This window comes from Arachis stenosperma, chromosome 9 (assembly GCF_014773155.1).
Source record: "Arachis stenosperma cultivar V10309 chromosome 9, arast.V10309.gnm1.PFL2, whole genome shotgun sequence".
Classification (NCBI taxonomy): domain Eukaryota; kingdom Viridiplantae; phylum Streptophyta; class Magnoliopsida; order Fabales; family Fabaceae; genus Arachis; species Arachis stenosperma.
In genome coordinates, this window is record NC_080385.1 from 37,997,335 (window position 1) to 38,012,816 (window position 15,482).

The following is a 15,482-nucleotide window of genomic DNA, read 5'->3' on the forward strand; positions in this document are numbered from 1 at the left end:
AAGCCATATCCATCATCCTCTCAGCAACAGACAGAGAATTCTGAACAAAACACTTCTAATTTAGCCAATGTAGTCTCTGATCTGTCAAAAGCCACTTTCAGTTTCATGAGTGAAACAAGATCCTCCATTAGAAATTTGGAGGCACAAGTGGGCCAGCTGAGTAAGAAAGTCATTGAAACTCCTCCCAGTATTCTCCCAAGCAATACAGAAGAAAATCCAAGGGGAGAGTGCAAGGCAATTGACATAGTTAATATGGCCGAATGCACAAGGGAGGAGGAGGACGAAAATCCTAGTGAAAAAGACCTCCTGGGACGTCCCTCAAGCAAGAAGGAGTTTCCTATTAAGGATCCAAAGGAATCTGAGGCTCATACAGAGACCATAGAGATTCCATTAAATCTCCTTCTGCCATTCATGAGCTCTGAAGACTATTCATCCTCTGAAGAAGATGAAGATGTAACTGGAGAGCAAGTTGCTCAATATTTAGGAGCTATCATGAAGCTGAATGCCAAGTTGTTTGGTAATGAGACTTGGGAAAGTGAACCTCCCTTGCTCATTAATGAACTGGATACTTGGATTCAGAAAATTCTACCTCAAAAGAAACAAGATCCTAGCAAGTTCTTAATACCCTGTACCATAGGCACCATGATCTTTGAAAAAGCTCTGTGTGATCTGGGGTCAGGGATAAATCTTATGCCACTCTCTGTAATGGAGAAGCTGGGGATCATTGAGGTACAACCTGCCTTGTTCTCATTACAACTGGCTGACAAGTCAATGAGACAAGCCTATGGAATAGTAGAGGACGTGCTGGTAAAGGTTGAAGGCCTTTACATCCCTGCTGATTTCATAATCTTAGACACTAGGAAAGAAGAGGATGATTGCATCATCCTCGGAAGACCTTTCCTAGCCACAGTAGGAGCTGTGATAGATGTCAATAGAGGAGAATTAGTCCTTCAATTAAATGGGGAATACCTTGTGTTCAAGGCACATGGACATCCCTCTGTGACAGAAGAGAGTAAGCATGAAGAGCTTCCCTCAGTTCAGAGTCAAGAAGGACCCACACAGTCAAACTCTAAGTTTGGTGTTGTGAGGCCACAACCAAACTCTAAGTTTGGTGTTAAGATCCTATATCCAAACTCTAAGTTTGGTGTGGACAACTATACAACATTGACCTGATCACCTTGTGGCTCCATGAGAGCCACTGTCAAGCTATTGATATTAAAGAAGCGCTTGTTGGGAGGCAACCCAATTTTATTTATCTAATTTTTATTTTATTTTGTTTTATTGTTATTTTTTATTTTATTAGGTACATGATCATGAGGAGTCACGAAAAAAATCAAAAAAATTAAAAACAGAAGAAAAAACAGAAGAAAAAAATTTTCACCCTGGAGGACGCACAGGCTGGCGTTCAACGCCAGTAAGATGCATCTGGCCGGCGTTCAACGCCAGAACAGAGCACCATTCTGGCACTGAACGCCAGAAACAAGCAACATCCTGGCGTTGAACGCCAGGAATGTGCCTAGAGGAGAAAAGCTGGCGCTGAACGCCAGTAACAAGCATGAAACTGGCGTTCAACGCCAGAAACATGCATTACATGGGCGTTGAACGCCCAGAACATGCACCAATGGGCGTTTGAACGCCAGAATGATGCATGAAGGCATTTTACATGCCTATATGGTGAAGGAATGGTATTTCTTTACACCTCAGGATCTGTGGGCCCCACAGGATCACCTCAGGATCTGTGGACCCCACAGGATCCCCACCTAACATATTCCCACCTTACCTTTTAATCCTAATCACACTCTCCTAATCCTAAATCTCATTCTTTCTACTCCCCATGTCACACTTCCCAACACCCATCACCAATCACCTCAATTCCTCTTCCCAATTCCCCCATTCACCATTCACATCACCCCACTCTTCCCCATAAACCCCACCTACCTTCATAAAATTCAAATTCAATTTCCCACCCATTCCCACCCAAATTGGCCGAACACCCACCCTCCCCTCTCCCTATAAATACCCTTCCCTTCTACTTCATTTTCACACAACACAACTCCTTCTTCTCCCACATAGCCGAACCTCCTTCTCCCCCTCTCTCCCATATTTTCTTCTTCTTCTTCTACTCTTCTTTTCTTTTTTTGCTCAAGGACGAGCAAAATTTTAAGTTTGGTGTGGTAAAAAGCATAAGCTTTTTGTTTTTCCATTACCAATGGCACCTAAGGCCGGAGTATCCTCTAGAAAAGGGAAAGGGAAGACAAAAGCTTCCACCTCCGAGTCATGGGAGATAGAAAGATTCATCTCCAAGAGCCATCAAGACCACTTCTATGATGTTGTGGCAAAGAAGAAGGTGATCCCTGAGGTCCCTTTCAAGCTCAAGAAGAATGAGTATCCGGAGATCCGACATGAAGTTCAAAGAAGAGGTTGGGAACTCTTAACCAACCCCATGCAACAAGTCGGAATCTTAATGGTGCAAGAGTTCTATGCCAATGCATGGATCACTAGGAACCATGACCAAGGTATGAACCCAAGTCCAAAGAATTATCTCACAATGGTTAGGGGGAAATACTTGGATTTCAGTCCGGAAAATGTAAGGTTGGCATTCCACTTGCCTATGATGCAAGGTGATGAACGCCCCTACACTAGAAGGGTCAACTTTAACCAAAGGTTGGACCAAGTCCTTATGGACATATGTGTGGAAGGAGCTCAGTGGAGAATAGATTCCAAGGGCAAGCCAGTTCAACTAAGAAGACTGGATCTCAAGCCTGTGGCTAGAGGATGGTTAGAGTTCATTCAACGCTCTATCATTCCTACTAGCAACCGATCTGAAGTTACTGTGGATCGGGCCATCATGATCCATAGCATCATGATTGGAGAGGAAGTAGAAGTTCATGAGGTCATCTCCAATGAACTCTACAAAATAGCCGACAAGCCCTCACCTATGGCACGGCTAGCTTTCCCTCACCTTATTTGCCATCTATGTTACTCAGCTGGAGTTATCATAGAAGGAGATGTCTCCATTGAAGAAGACAAGCCCATCACTAAGAAAAGGATGGAGCAAGCAAAAGAAGCCTCTCACGGCCCTCAAGAAGTGCATGAGGAAGCTCACCATCAAGAAATCCCTGAGATGCCTCAAGGGATGCACTTTCCTTCAAACAACTATTGGGAGCAACTCAACACCTCCTTAGAAGATTTAAGCCACAATGTGGAGCAATTAAGGGTGGAACACCATGAGCACTCCATCATTCTCCAAGAAATAAGAGAAGATCAAAGAGCAATGAGGGAGGAGCAACAAAGGCAAGGAAGGGACATAGAAGAGCTAAAGAACATCATGGGTCCTTCAAGAAGAAGACGCCACTAGAGGTGGATTCATTCCTTGTTCTTAATTCTTTCTGTTTTCGGTTTTTAGTATTGTGTTTATCTATGTTTTGTGTCTTTATTTCATGATCATTAGTATGTAACCATGCCTTAAAGCTATGAATAAAATCCATTACTCCTTCACTTCTCTTAAAAAGAAAAATGTTTTAATTCAAAAGAACAAGAAGTACATAAATTTCGAAAATAGCTCTTGAATTTAATTTAATTATATTGATGTGGTGACAATACTTTTTGTTTTCTGAATGAATGCTTGAACAGTGCATATGTCTTTTGATCTTGTTGTTTATGAATGTTAAAACTGTTGGCTCTTAAAAGAATGATGAACAAGGAGAAATGTTATTGACAATCTGAAAAATCATGAATTTGATTCTTGAAGCAAGAAAAAGCAGTGAATGGCGAAAAAAAAATATATATAGAAAAAGAAGGAGCAATAGAAAAAGCCAATAGCCCTTAAAACCAAAAGGCAAGGGTAAAAAGGATCCAAGGCTTTGAGCATCAATGGATAGGAGGGCCCAAGGAAATAAAATCCAGGCCTAAGCGGCTAAATCAAGCTGTCCCTAACCATGTGCTTGTGTCATGAAGGTCCAAGTGAAAAGCTTGAGACTGAGTGGTTAAAGTCGTGATCCAAAGCAAAAGAGTGTGCTTAAGAGCTCTGGACACCACTAACTGGGGACTTTAGCAAAGCTAAGTCACAATCTGAAAAGGTTCACCCTGTTATGTGTCTGTGGCATTTATGTATCCGGTGGTAATACTGGAAAACAAAATGCTTAGGGCCACGGCCAAGACTCATAAGTAGCTGTGTTCAAGAATCAACATGCTTAACTAGGAAAGTCAATAACACTATCCGAAATTCTAAGTTCCTAGAGAAGCCAATCATTCAAAACTTCAAAGGAAAAAGTGAGATGCCAAAACTGTTCAGAAGCAAAAAGCTACAAGTCCCGCTCATCTAATTATAATTAATATTCATTGGTATTTTGGAATTTATAGTATATTCTCTTCTTTTTATCCTAATTGATTTTCAGTTGCTTGGGGACAAGCAACAATTTAAGTTTGGTGTTGTGATGAGCGGATAATTTATACGCTTTTTGGCATTGTTTTTAGGCAGTTTTTAGCAAGTTCAAGCTACTTTTAGGGATGTTTTCATTAGTTTTTATGTTAAATTTACATTTCTGGACTTTACTATGAGTTTGTGTGTTTTTCTGTGATTTCAGATAAATTCTGACTGAAATCGAGGGATTTGAGCAAAACTCTGAAAAAGGCTGACAAAAGGACTGCTGATGCTGTTGGAATCTGACCTTCCTGCACTCGAAATGGATTTTCTGGAGCTACAGAACTCCAATTGGCGCGCTCTCAACGGCGTTGGAAAGTAGACATTCAGGGCTTTCCAGCAATATATAATAGTCCATACTTTATTCGGAAATTGATGACGTAACTTGGCGTTGAACGCCAAGTACATGCTGCTGTCTGGAGTTAAACGCCAGAAAAACGTCATGATCCGGAGTTGAACGCCCAAAACACGTCATAACTCGGAGTTCAACTCCAAGAGAAGCCTCAGCTCGTGGATTGATCAAGCTCAGCCCAAACATACACCAAGTGGGCCCCGAAAGTGGATTTATGCATCAATTACTTACTCATGTAAACCCTAGGAGCTAGTTTATTATAAATAGGATGATTTACTAATGTATTAGACATCTTTGGTCTCAGTTTTGTTTTATTCTTCATCCTAAGAGGCTATTGATCACGTTTTAGGGGGCTGGCCATTCGGCCATGCCTGAACCTTTTGCTTATGTATTTTCAACGGTGGAGTTTCTGCACACCATAGATTAAGGGTGTGGAGCTCTGCTGTACCTCAAGTATTAATGCAATTCTATTTTCTTTTATTCAATTCTATCTTATTCTTATTCCAAGATATTCATTCGCACCCAAGAATATGATGAATGTTATGATTATGTGACGCTCATTATCATTCTCACTTATGAACGCGCGTGATTGACAACCACCTTCGTTCTACATGTAACCGAGCTTGAATGTGTATCTCTTAGATTCCCCAACAGAATCTTCGTGGTATAAGCTAGATAGATGGCGGCATTTATGAGGATCCGGAAAGTCTCACCTTGTCTGTGGTATTCCGAGTAGGATTCCGGTAATGAATGACTGTGACGTGCTTCAGACTTGCAAGTGCTGGGCGTGATGACAAACGCAAAAGAATCAAGGGATTCTATTCCAGTAGGCGCGGGAACCAACCAGTGATTAGCCGTGCTGTGACAGAGTGCGTGAGCGTAGTTTTCACTGCGAGGATGGGATGTAACCATCAACCATGGGTGATGCCTCCAGACGATTAGCCATGCGAGTGACAGCCGCAGAGGACCATTTTCCCGAGAGGATTGAACGTAGCCACCGCTGATGGTGAACCCCTATACACAGCTTGCCATGGAAAGGAGGAAGAAGGATTGAGTTGAAGCAATAGGAGAGCAGGCGTCCTTGAGCCATACAGCATCTCCATGCGCTTATCTGAAATTCCCACCAATGAGGCTGCATAAGTATCCCTTTTATTATTTCTTTTCTTTTTATTGTTTGATTTTCTAAATTCCATAATTTTATCTGCCTGACTGAGATTTACAAGGTGACCATAGCTTGCTTCATACCAACAATCTCTGTGGGATCGACCATTACTCGCGTAAGGTTTATTACTTGGACGACCCAGTACACTTGCTGGTTAGTTGAACGGAGTTGTGAATTCAACCAGTGCCATAAGAAGCTTTCATCTCAAAATAGTTAGAACATAGCTCACAATTTTGTCCACCACTTTTCTTGAATGTTATGCTCTAACTTATATTCTAATTGCTCCAATCTGTCTTCCACCATCATCATTCTTCAACGCTAGTGTCTTGTCCATGACCAAAATAGTTTGAAATGGGCTCATCAAACCACACAAAATACGTGCAGTGTAGTCGATTAGTCTGAAATTAAAATAGATTCACTCGGTTAAAGCAAAAAACCAAGTTCATAATAAAAGCCACTTATATGATAATAGCAACAATTAAGGAAGATCCACTTTGGGTTTTTTCTTGTCTCAAATTCTTGTATAATTGCATACGCTCCACATTTACATTTAGGGTGTTCGAACTTTGTCTTCTTCTTTCCATTCACATTGCTGGTTGGATCCATTAAACTAAGAGTCTTCCTCCCACCACAACATCATTGAAAAGTTAAAAATTTCTCTGCATCACTAATTGTTTGCTACTTATGTTAGGGTTAGTTATGAGGTGCATTAATAATTGCATGTTTCATACTTCGATGTACGATGTCCTTTTGCTGACTAGGAAGGGTCTAAATGGTCTCTAACAAATAGTAACTTTTCACATAAGATTTATATGGGTTAGAATTAACGTCACATGTAAATATTTTTCATTAATTTTTTACGAAAAAATTTATAAAAAATATAACTAGTCTAACAAAATAGAAAGATAAAGATCTGATTTGTCAAATTTTTTTTATCATTAGAGTGTAGCTCTAATTTGCAAATAATCAAAGATCGAATAAATTATTTACTCTGTTAGGATTAGTATTGGGTCTATAGCCTAATTAAAGAATTATGCTATAAATAGGAATAGGATCCAATAGTTTAGATATGCATGATGTAAGCCCTACTCCTAGGGATTTTTATCTTATTCAATCTGAATTTCTACCTAATTCTCTATTCCTTGATACAAATTTGTATAAAATCGTGCTTTTATTGAACACCATGCCAACAGTGGTCACTGCTTCCCATGGTGGTTCAAATTCGAGTCTCGTTCCTTTGTTCGATAGTCAAAAGGGTTATTAGTGGATTCTTTGTGCTCGGAAGTGGTGGAATGCAAGAGGAACTTCAAATGCTTAACATTTTCAGGAGGTCATCAGGGACTGATCGGCCGCGATCTGACATGATTACGACTTTGGCAACAACGTAATCCAGCGGCAGATTGGCCTACCTTTGAGCTTGCTTTCCTGCGCATTATCAACCAGACTTTTAACCAGTATTACTAGAGATTGCAGCAAACAATATTTCAGAGCAGGAAATTGATTTAACAGAAGCAATGTCCAAGTTCAGAAATCAAACATACAACCATCAACAACTCCAGAAGCAGAAAATTCAACACTTATAGTTATGCAATTTTAAAATTCAGAATCAGATTATGAGGATGTAGATTTCGAGCATACGGCAACAAAAGGGAATACAGCAGCAAAAGTTTCAGAATTAGCAAGAAATCCAGAACTTACACAAAAGAAGTACACATCAAAAGAGAAAAAAAGAATCATCAGATTTTAATTTTGAATTTCAATCACAATAGCAACAAGAAGAATCAATAGATCTTCTAGATGATTCACAATTCCAACATTTAGATCTAATTTTAGCAGAAACTACAAAACAAGCCAAAATTCAAATCAATCCAAAAATTCAATCAACATTTTAGGGTCTAGTTCCAGCATCATCAATCGTAATTCAAGATAAGGCAACATAAGCAATCTAACAAGCAAAAGATTCAGAAGTATACATGGAATTACCTACCGCGATTGCGATTAACGGTGACGTTGTTAATGTACGAGTAGTAGATGGCACCACTTTGGGCAACGGTGACGGAAAAATCACAACCAAAAGCGACGCCATCATGATAGAGAAGGTGGAGTTCACGGGTCACGAACCGACAGAAGTGAGGGTGACGTGGCCACCACCGAAACCACCGTATCTCAACTCGCATGCGGTGGTCTTGGTCAGCACCGACGATGCTTCAATGCTGAACAAAGGAGGCGTCATCGATGAAAAAGCACTAATGATGCGTGAGCATTTTATACCCTTTTTACTAGAATTTTTTAGTTGGTTTTAGTAAGATTTTATTTAGTTTTACTTGATTTTAGTACAAAAATCTTCTTTGGATGTTACTTTGAGTTGTTTTGGTATTTTTACGATTTTAGGTGAATTTCAGAGCAAATTGGTTGAGTTTGGAGCAAAAAGGAGAAATGCTTGAAGCACCTCCCCTGGGCGCTAAATGCCCAATTGGCATTTAGCGCCAGCAGAGGACCTTATCTTGCACAAGTTGTACTCCCCCTAGGGCATTTCACACCCAAGCTGGCGTTTCACACCAAGAGCATGCCGAAGTCACCCCCTATTTGAGCCTCCAAGTGGATTTAGCACTTATTAGTTTTATTTTAATTTTCTTTTGTAATCTTTATTTGTTAACAGAATCTTTTTTTGGGGCTAGCATTTATTACTAGGTTAGTATATAAGGAATAAGATGTACCCCTATTAGGGTATCTAGGAGTTGGCATCAAGCATCATTAGACGGAATTGTGTTTTCTCTGTAAGTATGAGCAACTAAACCTCTCTTGGTTAAGGTTAGGAGCTCTGTTTATTTCTATGAATTAGAGCTATTATTCTTCTATTTTAATTTATGTTTGATTCAATTCTAAGGATTGTTTTTGTTCTTAATCTTATGAACTACTGGTACGCGAAATTGAACTCCGCAAGTTTCGCACAGATGAACCGGCAAGTGCACCGGATTGTCCAAGTAATACCTCAGGTGAATGAGGTTCGAATCCCACGGAGATTGTCAGATTAAGCAAGCAATGGCTATCTTGTAGATCTTAGTTAGACGATTAGAAAAGATTATTGTTTGTTTTAAAGCATAAATAAAATAATAAAGAATGAAATACCAGGTTGGTGTAAAAGCAGTAATAAGGATTCCGTTAAGACTTCAGAGATGCGTATTCTTTCCGGATTAACTTTTCTTACTGTCTACTTTAATAACGAATGATTCCTTCAATGGCAGTCATACGTGATTAATTCATATCCTCTCATCAAGTTAATCTCTTCTAAACCATAGCAGTCCACCATATCTGAGCAACTCATGTGCTCTCGTCAAGTTAACTCATGGCTTCCACTATGGTCGAAGGTAAAGACCTAAGCAATCCACTCCCCTTTGTGATCCTACTCAAACGCCACAGACAAGGTTGGATCTTCCGGATCAGGGAATGCTGCTTTTTTGACTCTAGTATTAACGCCACAGAGACATCAGTAACCCACGGTCAACGGGATTTTATGTCACTTATCCAAAATTGCCCATGTATGCTCTTAGAATATGCAATGTACTCTCTAGCTGTGGTTCAATGCTATCCAGGTCAGGACTCATACGAAACCCACGTAGAACAAGGATGAATGTCACGGTTCACCCTCAATTCATGAGATGAATACCAAAAATACACAAGAGAATAGAATCAGACATGTATTGGAATAGAAACAGTAATATTATTAATCTACAAGAATCAGCAGAGCTCCTAACCCAAACTTAGGAGGCTTAGTTGCTCATAGCTTATAGAAATTAATAGTAAAACGTGCCAAAGGGCAAAGATCAAAAGTAAAAGTAAAAGTTCAAGTAAAAGTTTCTAACAATTGTGATATTTGTTCTATATATAATAACCTAATAACTAAGAAGTACAAAAGTATTATAGACTAGATTAAAGGTGCGAAAGTCCATTCTTGGGCCCCCTTTGGTTGAGTAGTTGGGCTGAGTTTGGCGTCTAACTTGAAGAATGGAGCTTGAACACCCATTAGGGGGTTGATCCATGCTGCCTTATGCTTCTTGGTGGGTGTTGAACGCACCAAGGGGGGTGATTGGGCATTCAACGCTAGCTTGAATCTCCTTGGGGCATTGAACGCTAAAAAGGGGATAGTTCTTGGGCGTTCAATGCCCAATATGGGCAAGCTCCTTCGAAGAAAAGTATAAACCATTATATATTTCTAGAAAGTTGTAGAAGTTATCTTTCTAAGGCCATTGAGAGCGCGTCATTTGGACCTCTGTAGGTCCAGAAATTCTTGTTTGAGTGAATGGATGTCAGAGTCTGACAACATCTGCTACGCTTTCCTTGCCTCTGAATCGGACTTTGCCAAAACTCCTCAATTTCTGCCAGAAATTACCTGAAATCATCAGAAAACATAACAACTCAAAGTAGAATCTAAAAATGTGAATTTTACACTAAAACCTATGAAAATATAATGAAACTTAAACCAAACATAACTAAAACAATATGAAAATGATGCCAAAAAGCATATAAAATATCCGCTCATCAACTGGGCGGAACGAGAGTATGACCCTTTTCTACATGAGTTTTTGTGATTCTTGAGAGATTTATCTCGTTTGAACTACTGCTTGAAAATACTCCTCTTAGACGGCTAATTACACAAACTGATGGAGATAAGCAGCATCTATTCAGCCGGTTTGGGGTTATCTGGGCCTTCGTGGTATAAACTAGTTTTCTGAACTTCACCTTCTGATCTGAGTTAAGTGACCACGAGAGTGGCAGTTGATGAAGGTTAGAGGAGACTAAATCACTAAGAGATTAGAGTTTAGACACTTATGGTTTGCCATAGAATGAATCATTCGTTGTTAAAATAGTTGGTAAGACTTTTTAACCCGGAAAGAAAAAACATCTCCGAAGCCTTAACTGTTTTCTCACATTATTTTCACACCAAACTATTTATTGCTTTCTTTATTTCTCTTGCTTATTGTTTATGCATTTTCAACAACCAAAACCCCTTTTCTCTACTTTGCCTGACTAAGTCCAATAAGACAACTATTGCTTGCTCAGTCAGACAATCCTCGTGGGATCGACCCTCACTCAGTTGAGGTATTACTTGGATGACCCGGTGCACTTGCTGGTTAAGTTGTGCTAGTTCACAATTTGCACACCAAGTTTTTGGCGCCGTTGCCGGGGATTGTTTGTGATTGACAACTACCAGTTTTCTTGTTGCTTAGATTAGGTATTTTTATTAGTTTTTGTTTATTTACTTTTATTTTTAATTTTTAATTTTCTATTTTGCTTATTTTTCTTAATTTTCGAAATTTATTTTATTTATTTTCATATAATTTGGAATTTTAAGTTTAGTGTCCTGTTAAGGTTTTTCTTTCCTTTTTATTTTCGAAAATTTTAGGGTTATTGTCTTTCTAGTTTTTGAAAATGTTTAAGTTATTTTCTCACTTGTTGTTTCAAATTTTTTTAGGTGAATTGTTTACTTTGTTTTACTCTATTTCTTTTATATAGGATATCTCACTGGGAGTTCTCTATACTCTGACATAGAGACTCTCACTTTTTCTTGTTTCTTGTTTGTTTATGAGCAGGAATATGGACAAGAAACCCCTTCTTGATTTTGATCCTGAGCCTGAGAAGACCTTAAGGCGGAGTTTGCAACAAACTAGAGCTTACAAAGCCCGAGAGAGTCTCAAGAAAACTTTTGAGAAGGAAGCCGAAGAATCTACCATGGAGGACAATGGTGGAAACGTTGGAGAGAAAGTAAGGAAGGTGCTTGGCTAGTACACTGCACCAACGCCTGACTTCTATGAGCGAAGTATAGTTATATAGGGCTGCACATAGATCGGATAATATCTGCATATTCACGTTAATTATCCGCATCGGATCCGATCCGCACTATAGTACGATCGGATTGCGGATTCGGCAATGATATCCGCGGATCCGATCTGCAAATTCGCATATCCGCACATCACATATAAATAGCATAGTTTAAGAAAGTAAACTCTAATGTGATATGAATTTTAGTGTGTTATTTTATGAATTTTATGATATTTTGTTTTTAATTTTTTATGTTGTACTTCAACTTAGAATAATTAAACTTAAATCTTGTATTATTATTTTGTTTTTGTTATTCAAGAGAACTATTATTGATAATATTTTAGGAGTAAATAGTTTTTTTGAATTATGCGGATATACCCGATATCCGATCCGATCTGATCCGTGTGTAGCCCTATAGTTATATCTGCTATAGGTGCAAATAATTTTGAGCTTAAACCTCAACTGGTCACTCTGGTGCAACAGAATTGTCAGTACCATGGACTCCCGTAGGAGTATCCCAACAAATTCTTCAATGACTTCCTGCAGATCTGTGACACTGTAAAGATGAATAAAGTGAATCCGGAGGTCTACAGGCTCATGCTCTTCCCATTTGCTGTATGGGACAGAGCAAAACAATGGCTTGACTCTCAGCCCAAGGAAAGCATGAACACGTGGGACAAGATGGTCACAGGATTTTTGACCAAATTTTTTCTGTAATACCCGGTCTAACCGAAATTTAATTAAATAATAAGTTAAGGAGGAGCGAATATGGTTGGAAGATTTGGCGATTGGAATTTGATGATTTCAATGTGATATTTGGATTCAGTGAATTTTTCCGAGTCGGAAGACATAGTTTTCTGCGTAAAAGCGCGCAGTAGAATTTTGACCGGCAGTACCGGCTGAGACCTGTCTGGTACTGCAGCTGAGAAAATTGATTATGAGTAAATAAGATTAAGAAATGAGGAATTATAATTGGGGGAGGTAGAAATATTTGAAGTGCGATTTATAGCGCTAATCTTAAAGGTTTTGGTCCAAAATTGGGCCAACGGACAACAATAAGTGAACTGGGCCTAAGTGGGCCCAAGACCCAACATATATAAACATTAGTTATGAGCATTTCAGCTCATTTTTACCCTAAAAGAGGAGTGTGGGGCGCTGAATTGAGAAGAGAGAAGAGAAGAGAGAAAACCTAACTCTCTTTGACCTTCAAACCACCATAACTTGAGCTACGGAGCTCCGATTGATGAGCCGTTTGCGGCCACGCGTCGCTCTTCTCATCCTCTACAATTCTATCTAAGTTTTGTGGTGAGTATTCCATTCATCTCTGCCCAGTTTTCGAATTTCCCCACTGTTACACGTTTTTGGGAAGTTAGTGTTGAAATCTTGTGATTTTTGGTGTTTAGGGATACTCCAACATGGATTCTAAGTGGGTTCTATCCCTACTTCATATGGGCTGAGATAAGAAGTGCTCAAACTCTTGTGATTTATCATCCTTATGAGCCCTAGGTTGATGTATGTATGTGATATTGGTTATGTTAGTGTATTTGGTGATTTTGATGCACAATTGGGAGGTTGGTATTGCTTGTGGAGCTTTGGTGAGGCTTGGAGCTAAGGTTGGTGGAGACTTCCAAAGAAGAGGCTCAATTGATTTTGCTACAAGAGGTACGGTTTAAGTTTCATTTAAGTACCGTGTGGTGTGATGAGAATTCCTAGGCTAGATGCCCCTAGGATTAAGTTTGGATTGTGTAAATGGTTGGTGCTAATATACATAGTTGGTATGTAATGTGAATTAATGATTGGGTTGAGAATTGTGTGGCCTTGTATGCTTGGTGTATTGAAAATTTGATGTTTTGGGTAATGAGTATTGAATTGTGATTTATGCATTTAAATTGTGAAATTGGGCCGGAGGCCGTATATTTTGGACCGGAGGCCGGAAAGAGGTAAGAAAGGTAAGTTGATGTGTGCATTGTATGATGACACAAGTAATTGGATGAATTTCATATAATGAATATATGAATGATTGGGTTGGTTATTGAATAATGAGGTTTGAGGAGTTGAAGTGTGGAAATTGGTAAATTTTGGGTGAAATAGTATAGATGAGGTATGTTTGATTTTGGTTGAGATATATTATGTGGTCATATATGTGAGTATGATTTTTGATGCCTTGATGGGATGATAATGCGTGAGAGATATGTATGTTGTGATATATGCTTGAGAAATGATTAAGGTTGATTTGGGGGTGAAACCACGTGATAGTGAGTATGATATTGGTTATGTATAATGAGGGTTGATTGGGAATAGTATTGTTGAGAATTGGCATGAGAAAGAGTATATGATATGTCAATATGTTTGAGTTTGAGCCACTTGGGTGAAGTGGGTTAAAATGATGGGATAGTGATTTTGTATATTGTGGTAAAGTGTCAATGTGTGAGTTGAGGAGGCTTGATGTTGAAATTGATGTATTTTGATTGATTTCAAAGAAAGGGGATGAAAATGGCATGTTTTGATTGATTTTGAAAAGAGTTGAAAATGGCTTGTTTTGAAAATGGCACTTTGTGGTTTTATATGAAAATATGGTTTTTTGGGCATACTTTGACGGGACATAACTTGGACTACGGATCTTTGTTTTGTGCCAAATCTGTTTAGAAATGAAATTGGATCCGGGATGTCCATGCCGTTCGAAGAACAGGTGAAAAACGATTTAAAATGAGGAAGTTATGTCCGTCGGAAGATTGGGGGTTGAAGCTGTGAATTCTGCAGTTTTTAACTTAGAAAATTTTTAGCAGAATAACCCCTTGTGCGTGGGCGCACTTGGCGCGTACGCGCCGATCTTTCAGAAAACGCCATCCACGCGTGCGCGTGATGTGCGCGGGCGCGCCGATAGTGCTGCACCCAATGCGCAGCCATTTTCCAGAGAGTTGTGCCAGAACTGTGCCAGCTTTGTGCCTGGGGCACGAGAATATCCACGCGTACGCGTGGTTGACGCGTGCGCGTCGATTTGGCAAATTTTAATCCACGCGTTAGCGTGCATGACGCTTGCGCGTCGATGAGTTTTTAAGGACATCCACGCGTGCGCGTGGAGTACGCGTACGCGTGGCATTGTTTTCATGCCAAAGTTGATATTTGAGTTTTAAAAGCCAAATCTCATACTTCTAAGCCTCCGATCTCACCACTTATATCTTAAATCTTTATGATATGCCTAGCTATTAGAAAAGGGCTAGTGAATGAGGTAACTTGCGAGTGAAGCAAGGGGAAAATGAATAATCAATGAGGATCATTGAGGATTATGTGAGATGTGGAGGATGGTGGTGGAAGTGCTTGTTATGCCATTGGCCGAAGGGCCGTAATTGTTTATGAATTGGCTGGTTCTGGATTGAACCGTGAGCCGGAATAGCTGTGTATGCTATGAATATTGGCTGGTTCTGGATTGAACCGTGAGCCGGAATAGCTGTGTATGCTATGAATATTGGCTGGTTATGGATTTAACCGTGAGCCGGATGGCTGATATGGATGTTGATCCATGGATGAGAATTCATGCATGTTTATGCTGAATTATTGATAATTGTGAATTGCACTTCCACTATCTGAGATACGAGTTTCCCTGGGTAGTAGCAGTGGCTAGTCCACTTGCTCCGGGTATGAGACGAAAAATGATGTTTATGATCAATGAGTTAATTATGGAGTTTTGAATGAATGTAACTCAGATACCTGGGTAGTAGCAAGGG